Genomic DNA, 12,520 nt, shown 5'->3' with positions numbered 1-12,520 from the left:
ACAACAGGTTGCAGCCCTTTTGTGGCACACGCTTCCCTTGGCTCAATCAGTGCCACTGTGGGTTGCCCTTAATTATGGAATCATTTTATTGAGTTCCTTCTGTGAGAAACACAATAACCAGAATTAAAATCATTCATGATACACCATAGTCCCCACCTTCCCTTATGATTTTATCTGCCAATCAATAGAGCCTAAAAGTCTTTGTGCTTGACTTCATTCATTTAACTCTGGAATTGAAATATCAAGTTAATAATTAAGCTATAAATTTAGGTTTTATTTTTAAATCATTTGATTCTCACCTTTGAAACACCCTGTTGTGAAAACTGACTAGAAAAAAAAAAAGCCCTCACAGTTCCTTTTATGCTGTTCATCTCAATACAATTGTATTTTTATAAGGGGATTTCCCCTGCAAGAAAGTGGTCAATGCTATTAGATTTTTAATTATTCGTCACAAGAGCTGATGACTCCTTATCTATAATTTCCAGAAAAGAAGGTCTTAGCAAGCAGTGGCATGTGTTTAAAACACACTTCTACATTGTCCCAGCGGTAATTAAATTGTACTAAATTTAGATGTTTGCTATAGGGCCAAACAAAAAACATATACTGTCAAAACATGACATAACTTTATACTAATTTGCTGTTTTGTTTGATCCTTGGAAAAAATTCTTCTCGGATGTGCTCAGAAGTCATTAAACATGTAAGCTAGAGAAATGAGCAACCAACTGAGATTTAGTCTCTTAATTCCATTTAGGATTATGTGGATGTGAAATTCCGCGTGGAACTAAATCCTGGAATCAAGTGTATCCAACCTTAAAGCAAAGTAGGCTCAACACAAGACATGCTTCTCCTTGTTCTTTTTCATCAAGAAACCTGCTTCCGTCACACATATCTGATTTTTGCATTTGGCTGCAGAATGCTGTAGCTCACAGGTGTCAGACTCCAGTCCCGGAGGGCCACTGCTCTGAAACTTTTAGATGTGCCTCTGCTGCCCCACACCTCAATAGAATAATTAGGTCATTAAGGCTCTGGAGAACTGATCTACACAAGGAGGAGGTAATTTAACCATTTCATTCCAGTGTTTTGTACCTGTGGCACATCTAAAAACTGCAGGACACCGACCCTTGAGGACTGGAGCTTGACACCCCTCCTCTTGCTGATGTTGAAAAACAAACAAGCAAAAAAAAAAAAAAAAAAAACATGAACTGGTTGAAAATAAGAAATCCATCTTGATATGTAAAAATGAAGTACTACTTTTATCATAGTCATTTCTTTTTACTATGTCGTACTTCTGTCGCATGGATTTTCATAATATTTTTGCTACAGCCACACACCTGATTGTGTTTCACTGGGGTTTTATATAATAGAACAACACAAAGTTGTGCATAATGAAAATAGAAGGTCACAACATTTTAACTTTCTTTCTTTTATAAATAAAAAGCCTAAAGGTTGGTTTGCATTGTCATCCCCTCTGAGTAAATATCTAAATAAAACTGCAGGTGTTTTGGTGTCATGCTTCTGCCAGACTTGCACATCTAGAGATATAAAAAAAATGCTGCTACTTTTCTGCTTATAGCTCAAGTCCAGTCAGATTGGATAGAAAGCATCTGAAAATACCAACTTTCAAGCCATCCCACAAAATCTAACGTGGATGTGGGTCTGTCCTTTGACTGGACCATTCAAACACATTAATTCCATTTAGGAAATTAATGTGGAAGAATCCTGTATTTTGATTCTTCCAGAGTAGCTCTGTGTTTTAATTTGTGGTATTGCTTCATTTGAGTCACTTTGGCAGTCATGTCTTGGTAGGTTCACTGTTGTGCCATACTTATTACAGTTTTGGGTGATGGGTTAAACAATTCTCCGTGAGAGGTTGGGATATGTTTTTATAACCCAGCCCTGCTTTAGTCTTCTACTGACCATTAACCTTAACCTGTATGCTGTGTTCCTTGATGTTTATAATGCTGCTTGTTCACTAATGTTCTCTAACATACATCAAATGCCCTCACAGATTTCTTGTATTTACTCTGAAAGTAATATGCAGACAGGTTATGTACTAATTAGGTTACATCTAAGCGAAGTTGGTTGCACTTGATTTAAATGGGACTGAATACAACTGCATAACAAACATCCGCATTAGATTTAGATTTAGAAAAAAAAGAAAACTATTTTTATTTCATTTTTTGTACTTGTATTCCATCTTTTTTTGATCATCATTTAAATATTAACATTTTAATGCTAATATACATTAAATATCATTATAGAAAACTATCTTTCAAGTCACAGCACCAATAATAAAGTGTTACCAATCTGTTTATATGTATGAAAGAGCTTTTATTAAATACGGAAATGCCAATAAAATACTGCCTGGATGCCTGACCTAGAGGCCTGTGACAGTCTATTATTGAGGTGTGAAGTGTCGCAGATGACATGGAAGGATTTCAGTCTCACTCAGTGTCGATGTCTTCAAAGGTTTGAAAGAGCTGTCCTGGTAAAGTGTTCAGCTAAATGAATCATTCTCTGTCGCAGGCAGATATATTTTTGTATCAGGTGATGACGTTGCCTTTCATGAGACACTTCTCACAAAGGACATGTCACTTACAGTCAAGTGTCGGCCTCCAATTTCAGCCACTGTTGAGAAGTAAAATTACTTCTTCTAATTCAGAGCATCTAAGTTTTCAATTCCTGATGAAAAGCTTTTCCTTTTGCATTTGGTAATTTAAAAAATGGAGAAAAGAGGGGAGAAACTGGCAACATATGGATCTGAAATTCGGGTCAAGTTGGTGAAGGAGCCGTTTTGCTGTTGTTTTAATTATTAGGAGTCAAGTTTTAGATTATGTAATTGCTAGATCTGCCGAGCACCACATAGCTACTTCAAACACTGAAGTAGCTACTTCATACACTGATGCTCAATGCTGTTGGGCATCAGTGATCAGGGCATTAGTAATCAAGGTGTTAATGGTAATGTACTGGTTCTGCTTTTGATTCTGGTTCTGGCAGAGATAAACAGGTTTAGACCTTATTTCAGGAACTTGTCTCTTAAAATAGACTTTGTCAAGAAACATAATGCTTAAAAGCAATAAATCCCTAAACAATTACCAATAAACTGTTCTTCCTCATGATGTGGAAGTAATTGGAAGTTGATGTCTCTGGATACTTTCACTGTATATGCGTACTGACAGGTCAAATGAGCTTGTTCAGGATTGAGCAGATAAAGTGGTATAAAATGCTTTTTTTATCACAAATAAGCGCAGGGCTCTGGAGAAGCAGCTACTGTTTTCAGCCATTGTCACAGTTTGAAAATCAATACAAATATATTGCCCTCTTCCCTGAATTTACTTCCATTCCCCATCATGATGGACTGGAGTCCAGACCATTGGTCACAGAGCAAATGGCAGCATACCCTCCACACTGGTTCCCAGTATGTTCAAGAGTTTATTCCTTGAAAATGTATCCCTTTGTGGTTATTACTACACTGAAATTGCAAATAAGATTGCCATATTTCAAGATGAAAGTGGAAGTGGTGAGCTAACATAAAAGCATTGTCTAGAATTAGTACCATGGTTAATGCTTCAAATTTGGAGTTCCCTATAGCCAGAGAGTTTAAGATTAACAGAAAAACTTTAAACTTCAAATCGGTTAATAATCAGTCAGTACTTAAATCAGTCAATGTTGGTTAGATGAATAAACTTAGACCTGCACTATAACTGATCAATACATGTATAGAGGCAAAACCTGGAAAGCAAATTGAATTACTTTGTGTTTGACTGGTGATACAAATAAAATTGTGCCTTGCCTTAAAATGTCTGAGGCCCTGAATGAAAGGTGTTGCTACACACATCACTTTACCAAAGAAAGCTCCTGTAAAAAAACAATACGTCCACAGCTGTGTTGGTCAATTAAAGAGTTTATTTCTCACCAACAGCTGTTTTTACTGTTTCACAGTCTAGTTTGTCCATCAAAACAATATCCAAAAACAGGTTCTATAGTAACAGTTTTTATAATTTTGTTGTCAACCAACACCTGTTTCCTGATGGGAATTCCTCTTTCAAGAACAGGCAGAGGGTTCAATTCACTTCTCACTATTATGTCTATAGATATAAAGGGAGTCGTCCGGATGCTTGGTCTGTTGCTGAAAAGCAATTTTCTCATTATGTGGAATGAACTGTGCTTGTTTGGTTCAGCAGGCATCATTTTTAATCAACCGGCTTCACTAATCAACCCTTTCTTGGACAATCCTCAGATACCCCTACAGATTTAATGTAAAAAATGAATGGAGTTGAATAGGAGTCAGAGTGGGATTTTGGTGCTTTTCATCCGATTATTGTTTTAACAGGCGACATCCAAGAGAACAGAGGTGAAGTGAGAAGGTTTAAGATGCCCTCTGTATTCCTATTGGTTTATTAGGATTTTCTGTTCATCCAAAATAACATGGAATGATCTTAGGATTGTGTTCACGTGTGTTGTTGTGTGTGTATGTTCTTGTCAGTTAGGAAGATTTATAGCCCACATCGACACAATCGCCCCACTAGTTAAGCCAAATTACCTCTGCTGTCTCATTTTCTCCCGCTTTCTCTTTTTCACCATTTTCTGTCTCCCTCTTCCTTTCCTTCACATGTGCACAGGCACCCCCGCACACCCACACACACACACACTCCAAGATAAACACGAACACTGCCACAGGGCTGAATGATAATTTAAAGGTCAGAACCATTAACAGGAAAATTGTAATTATCAGGACTGTGATTAACATGGATAACTCACATTCACATGATTGTCCAGGCCCACAAAATATACAAGCACAACTCACACAAACCAGTCTCTCTCCGAGAGACCTCTGTCCAGGTTCCAACCCATACTCCCCATACCACGGTGCTGTTGCAGTTTAAGCAAAGACCATCTCTTTATGATTTGTCAGTGTTTTTCTTATGAAACATAAACCCCCATAAAAGTACATGAAGGTATTTTATATACTTAATATGGATGCGTGTGAAATTTTCACATTACTGACAAAATAGGCTTTTAACAAAATACAGCGTTTTTTTTTATTTGTATGTCTCACTCGCACACACCCTTTTTTTGTATTTTCAAAGGTAATTTATGACTGCATTAAGAGTAGAAACTGGAATTTGATTAATTATTATTAAACCTAAGCCAAAAAATATTAGTCAGGTGGCATTTGTTTTGCATCACATCTTACATAAATCAAAATAATTAATCCGAATAAATTATCTATCATCCTTTCTGACATGACTCAACAAGCAATTAACAATGGTACATAAGTGTCGATGGTAGCACACTCCTTAAATATAATGGAGGAGAGTCCAAGTTAAATTAGGAAGAAAGCAGGATATTGTCCGACATAAGGCAGAATTGAGAGTTAGTTATGATATTAATGGAACTGGCCCAACCTCCCAACCTCGCTGTATATGTGTTACTGGGTCAAGGAATATAAAAAGACCTCAATATCAAAGGTAAGAAGGTGCAGAGACAAGATATTTTAAATTGGACCTACAAAGAAAAACAAATGCTTTGCAAATTCAAAGGCAGTTGGTCTAAAATCCCAAAATGATAGACTGAAGTAAATCAAGACACGACTGCGGTTGATGTCAAACTGTTACAGATCAAGGGTGAAGAGGCAGGATGAAGAGAGGCTATGTAAACAATGATGCACTACAAATGGAAGGAGAGAAGAAAAGGCGGCATATAGTCAGGAGGATGATTCAACAGAGGTGGCAATAATTAGTACAGAGCAGACAGGATGGGTCAACCCAGAGACTGCACACAAGGGAAAGTCAATTTTTGGCACACTACAAGAAATTACGTAAATGACAAAACAGTATAGAAGGACTTCAGATTCTAATTTCCTACTGTTGCCACTGAAGTCATCTCAACTAAAAACCATAAACATACCAATTAATTCTTAATTTGAAGCATTTAAGATTCCACAGCTAAATGAGATAGCCCCTTAGCATCCTAATAGGTTATACATTCGAATGATTTCCTTGACTGTGGCAAGTCAAGATGTGTGGTCAGTTACATTTTCACATTCAGCCTGGCTGGTTTAGAAAGCTTTAGTTTTTGCTTAATGACCTAAAGCTTTATTTGAAAGCTGGACTTTTATTTCCAAAGTGATCTTTGTCTAATGTTAAAATGCATAAAACAGATCATGTAAGAAAAAAAATACAGTTTTTCACAGCTGTAACCGGGTTGCATTTTATACGTTGAATTATTAAAAAAAAAAAAGAGAGAGAGAGAGTTGTGCCCAGTGAGGAACAAGGGAAACTCATTGCCTGAGTCACCTGAATAAAGGATAATAAGAGTAATCTGTGGGATCTGGACAGTCGATTCATACATATCTATAATCTCTTCATTAGTAGCAGCTTCATAGAAGTCATTAGTTCTTATTTCATAAGTCACATTAAATTTCAGCTTTTGATTGTGCTCAGCAAAGGCTTTTGAAGAGAGAATATTTTGCAATTGGATGAGATTTGATTTAAAAAATGACAGGGCCGAGTGTTCTTTGTTTTCAAACCTGAAGTGCCTTTGCTCTCGGTTCTAACAAGGTTATTTGCAAACCTTAAAAAAAGTAGCAACAATCGGAATAGAAGGCAGGACTATAGCAAGTATTAAATTTCTACCCAACATGGTAATCTTGCTCTTTCCACTATCACGCATGTTTTAATGCACTTCTCAAAATGTACTCTCTGCTCTACTAGAGTTAATGGTTAATTTCTGTGATGGACCCTGCCTCATTGGAGAAACAGTCCATGAAGAAAATATGTGAGAGAGAAGGGGAATGCTCAAAAGTAATGATAGGTATTCTGTTTTCAACTCGGTGAGTCTAAATTGGATAGAGAAGGGCATTATTCTTTGCAGGTGGTACAATTGACCTTCACAAGAGCAATTATTTTCCTTTCAACAAGAAGAAAGTAAGAAAAAGGGGATAAAGAAGCGTCAATTTGTTTTTACATTTGAAAATTCTGTCATACTTCATTATGACTGTCAGTACAGACTTTAATCCCATTCTGCTTAGAAAAGTTTGATATGAGATGATAAACTGCATCTGGTTAAGTTGAAATGTCTATATACTTAAAAACTCAGCATTCAGTAAATGATTGTTTTTTAAAACATTTTTCATTTCTCTTTGCCTGTGATTTTATGTTTTTGGTATTTCCTTTAATTTTCCAAGGTTTTTGTGGAAAGGAAATAGAAAAATGTAACAACTGCACGATGAACCATAATGACCAGACATGAATGAAATGCTACATTTAGAGACTTTCTATGTTCCTCAGGGCTAGTATATGACAAAAATAATTATTCACAACATTCACTTTGGAGTTCTCTGGAAGATTTGTTTTACAAATTTGTCCTAAAATTTCTGCAAGACCTTGTAGTAAGACAGTTTTGTAAAACGGCAGTTAAGCATGCATGCGGGGAAAAGCTGATGCCTCTATGTTCATTTCTGCTGACCTTATTACTGGTTCCCTGTGAAGTGTCACCAGTGTGGATTTGTTCAACTAGTAGCATTGCTATGAACTCAAAACCAGTCATCATGTCTGACTTATCTGCTATTCTAGATGTGCTATAAAAGAAGCACAGCAGTTTCAATGGAATGCTTTTTGCATCACCTCCTTCTTGTCTGAGACACATGGTCCTCTCAAGTTCTCTCCCTTTGATTTTCAACTCAAAGGACATATTTCCGACTCTAAATTCTTTGATGCGTATACAGTGTCTTTTGTAAGAAGGAAAAATGTCCATGTACCCCTCAACAAACTTCATTGTTTTTGCTTAAATCAAGAACATAAAATGAAGACACAAATGTTGCTTACATGCAAAGTGAGGATGATGTACACAACACAACAAAATGAAACACAAATTGTAATTTGTAAAGAAGAGGTACTTCACATGATAACTATGTGCCCGTCTTTGCAATATTCTCCTTTAATGAATTAGGCATCACAAATATGTATGACAATCACATACAAATAATTCAATTTATAATACTGTTGAAAGTAAACTTGTCCGTTTAAAAACGACACCAAACTACAGTGCATTGCCTAATGGCTGTGTTAAACTCGAAGCAAATTTACAGAATGTCTAATTTGTTTATTTATTTTACTAAATATATCTTCATGAAACTAAAATAACCTCACCCCGTTCTTCCTGCAGATGACCTCCCTTGGCAATGAATCCAAAATAGTTTCCGAAATAGAGACATGACTAGAGATTAGAGAGATTGCAGGAACGTTCTAATGCAGAAAAGGGGACCAAAGGTGGAAGAGCAAGAAAATAGTTGAGTGAACATAAAAGGAAGAAATGACACTCATTTCATCAATGTAGCAATGATGGAGAATAACTTTGTGTTTTCCATGCATCTCTAATTTGGAGGAAACTGCAGAAAGAGAAAGCAGCTTTATGGTGCCAAAAGCATGAGGTGGATTTGTGACTCAGACCTCCGGAGTCAAATTTTGCTGCAGTTACTGTTGCAAGTCTTTTGGGGGGGTGTCTCCACCAGCTTTGAACATTTTTGCGGTCGTTTGTTTTTGAACAGAATGGCTTAAGCTAAGTCAGATTGAATGGAGAGCATCTTTGATCATCAATTTCCACAGATTTTAATTTGGATGTTGGTCTGATCTCTGACTGGGCCATTGTGAGAAATGAATATACTCTGATGTAAACCATCTTATTGTAAGTCTCCCTGCATGGTTTTGATTGTCCTACTGGAAAGTGAACCTCTGCCCCAGACTGAAATACACCAAAACGCTGTTCCACTGTCTCATCAAACCAGAGTGTAATATTAAACATTACAATAAAAAGGCTGGTCCAAGACTAGATAATATTCAAGGCAATTCCCTGAATGTAACTTCTAGTTTCAAAACTAGAGTGCTAATCCCAAGTTACCTGCCTTAAAAAGGAGCTCTGTTTGTGAGTTTGATGTTATGCCGCAGGCTTCTGAGGTCTTGAACTTGACTTGCCCACTCTAAGAGTATCAGAACTGAAAAACATGTATTACATGGATGATGTGATGGAACATGAGTTGCAACGCCTGGAAGCCGCAACGCATGTGCCAGCGAAATAACACCACAAGCGAGACATGTGCATATCACGGTATGTCAGAAAAAGTAAGATCTGGTCACGCCAATCTCTTTTCTTTTGAGTGCTCTTCTTCTGGCTCTCCTTCCAGTTCTTGCCTTGACCCAGTTTGTATCTGCAATCTTCTGCAACACCAATTTTACACCTGGCTAAGTCACACCAACAGGACACAGTCGCAAAACTAGAGACAGAGCCACAAACTGAACTCACACAAGCGGCAGAAACGTACAGAGGCATAGAGGGAGACATGCACGCTCTGCTCCAAAGGCCCAGGAGGAAAGTGCACACAAAGGCCATGGGAAACAGCGGTGTGTGATTGGTGTGAAAATAAACAAATTTGGTCTTTGATGTTGGGACAACATTTGCAAGCAATCGAGAGCACTTTTCGGGGAGGAAAAGCAAGGCGTGCAAACGTAGATGTGCTCGCGTGCGCCTTGGTGTTAAAGGGAGTGGTTTGTGTGAGCGTGAATCGAGGTGTGTTTACCCCTGAGGTAGTGGTATTTCATCTCCTCCCGCATCAGTTCTGCCCTGTAGGCGGTAAGAGGTGCGTGTGGGGAAGTGGAGGGGTGTGTGCGTGTGTGTGCTGAAAGATCCAAAAACACTTTACCAAGGTTAAATGAGACATTAAAGAAGGAAAAAAAGAATATATATGGGTATCTTTTAGCAGCAATGTATAACACCTTACAAAAGGATGCACACTCCTTGAACTTCAGAAGTGTCATGGATTTGTATTTAGTCTCCTTCATTTCAGTACTCTAAAAAAAATTCTAGTACAAGCAATAAGAAAGATGTCGGGGAACAAACAGAAAACAAAAACCCAGGAACAAACTAGACAGATCAGTGATAAAGTTGTTGAAACGTTTAAAGTAGGTTTGGGTGATAAGAATTGAAAACATCACAAAGCACTCTTCATTTCACCATATGAAGATAAAGCAACAGGAGCAAAAATCAGCAAAGCGTCCAAGAGGCCCATTGTAACTCTAGAGGAGTTGCAGATATCCACAAATGAAATGCATGAATTCATAAAGGAGCAATCACTGGAAATGGCCACCAATAGTTCCATTTGGAGCTCAGCACAAGCCATGTAGAAGAGACGTCAAATAGGTGAATGTGCTTTGTTCAATAATGTGATTTTACAAAATATTGACACATGTAGTCAGAGTATATTTTGGAATCTCAATGGTTAGTTTTGTTTTGTATATTTACTTTTGAGTCATTGCATATAGGGTTCTGCGAGTACCTACAATCTGGATGCAAGTGCTCACATCTTTTAAGCTGTTTATGTAAAAAAAAAAAAAAAAAAAAGGAAGGAAGGAAAAAAAAGAACGTAAGAAAACAACATGGAAAATATGCATAAATTATCCCAGCTTGTAACAGTCCCTTTGGACATGAATTAACTTGCAAATAAACCATGTCAACTTTCTTGCAGTGTTTTTTTTTTCTTGTCTTGTAAACACATTTTGGAACAGCTGGGGGTCCATCAGGTGTCCAATTTGGCGTAAAATGTAGCTGAAAAATTTTTTGTGAAAATGTCTTGCTTTGATTTGTGTATAATTGCAAACTCTTGCACGTAAATTGTTAAAAAAAAAAAAAAGAGAGAGACACCTACTGGAGTTCAAATGAGTGCTCTAGAGGTGAGGCTTTTAATGGAGGTTGCAGGCTTTAATGTCATACACTTTTAAGAAAATTGACATTCTTTTCTTTCTCCTTGCTTAAGGATCAAAATGTCATATTAATGTAAATTGATTGATAACATTTTGGAAGAGAAAAGGTTTTAAAGTGTTCTCTGAAGATCGATTCTGGCAACCTAATAATATGCATTATTAGAATGCATGTATGTCTGAAACCCTGGTTTAATGCACATTATCCTTGTTTTCTTTTACCAAATCTGACTCAGGCTAAGGTCTGCTTTGCACAAGATGCCTATAATTCACTCAGTTTATTATTCTGCTTCTCTCTTTTTTTATTTCCATCTCTGTCTCTTTATTAATTAAACCCCCCACTTCCAACCCATCTGCTTGTCTTTCAGTTCATCCTGTAAAAGTAATGAATTCTGATCTGTTCAGTTCTTTCCGTTTAGACTGGCAAATATTATGGTGTAATTATTACTGTACTGTGAGCGGTGATGTGTGTCAGTCATAAGCCAGATCTGATGGCCATCAAGACCCTTCGTAGCTAATCAGAGATCTCCTTTTTGTCACAATCTTAAGAGGTTTTTTGCAAGATGTGTTAATCCACCTCAGGGTAAATTGCTTTTGCGTCCCTTTTCTATTAAAGTGGGAAAATTAGTTTAAAGGCAGTAAATCTGGAGAATCTGTCATTATTAATTTATTTTTATGTGTCTAATTAGGCCACTTACTTAAGGTCATATTTGATGTTGAACAGGAGTGAACATAAAAACCCAAATATGCCAACAAAAACATATTTGAAGCCATGTCAGCAACATGGCTTTAAATGTTGCTGACATTGAACCCAGCAACATTTTCCTTGTGTTTGGATGTGTCATCCATATGCAAATGGTGCTTGCGGTTAGGAAAAAGTCTGTTATGTAGTAGTGGTTTTCTAAGAAAAAATATTAATCTCTTGAAGTCTAACTGGTTTTTGTTCAGGAATATGCTTCAGCCATATTCCTATGGACTTAAAACAGTTTCATGGTCACTGCTGAAGAAAACTGTTCCCAAAGAATGACAGTGCCACTACCATGTTTCACCTTGTGGAAGGTGTGTTTACAGAGAAATTTGTAGTACTATTTTGGCTTGCAACCTCCAAATGGGACCAGAGGCTGTGTTTCAGTAATAGTTCTTCTTTTGTACAGTCCATAAAGATTTATTGATAAACTGTTTTCTCTATAGAGAACCTCCAACCTTAGCTGTGAATATCTACTGCTCATCCAGAATTAACACGAGGTGTTTAGCTTCTCTGATTGATGCTATCCTTGCCTCACCAGTCTGTTTACGGGAGACCATGTCTCTGTAGATTAAGAGTTGCGCCATGATTGTTTTATTTTCAGATGACTGATCGAAGAATTCCCCATAAGGTGTTCAAAACTTGAGGTATTGATTCGTAACCTAAACCTGCTTGCTACATTTTCACAATGATATCCCTGACCTGTCTGCTGTGTTCCTCTGACTGCATGATGCTTTTTGTTTACCAGTGTTCTCTGACAAATCTCTGAGGCCTTCATAGAACCAATTGGTTTATCCTGAGATTAAAATTACACGCAGGTTGTTTTTTTTTACTTGGATGACTTCTAAAGACAGTTGACTGCAGTTTTGTCTAATAGCATCAGAATGTATGGAGATTAATGTTGCCTTCATTTTTAACTTTCAGTATAAAATATTTTGTTATCATGAATTTTTCTTGTGTGCAGAAATCTTAAGATTTGTTAAAGCTTGATGTCTTAATGTCTCTTTTTAAGATCTCTCAA

The 12,520-nt window shown here is 37.1% G+C and overlaps 1 protein-coding gene across 7 annotated transcripts in view; it reads left to right on the top strand.

Annotated features, from left to right (window-relative positions):
- The window catches only part of LOC114156180 (CUB and sushi domain-containing protein 3-like), a 404,435-nt gene that overhangs the window by 90,061 nt on the left and 301,854 nt on the right, over positions 1–12,520 (top strand). The window lies entirely within an intron of this gene.

This window comes from Xiphophorus couchianus, chromosome 13 (assembly GCF_001444195.1).
Source record: "Xiphophorus couchianus chromosome 13, X_couchianus-1.0, whole genome shotgun sequence".
Taxonomy (NCBI): domain Eukaryota; kingdom Metazoa; phylum Chordata; class Actinopteri; order Cyprinodontiformes; family Poeciliidae; genus Xiphophorus; species Xiphophorus couchianus.
This window is presented reverse-complemented; position numbering and strand designations above follow the sequence as displayed.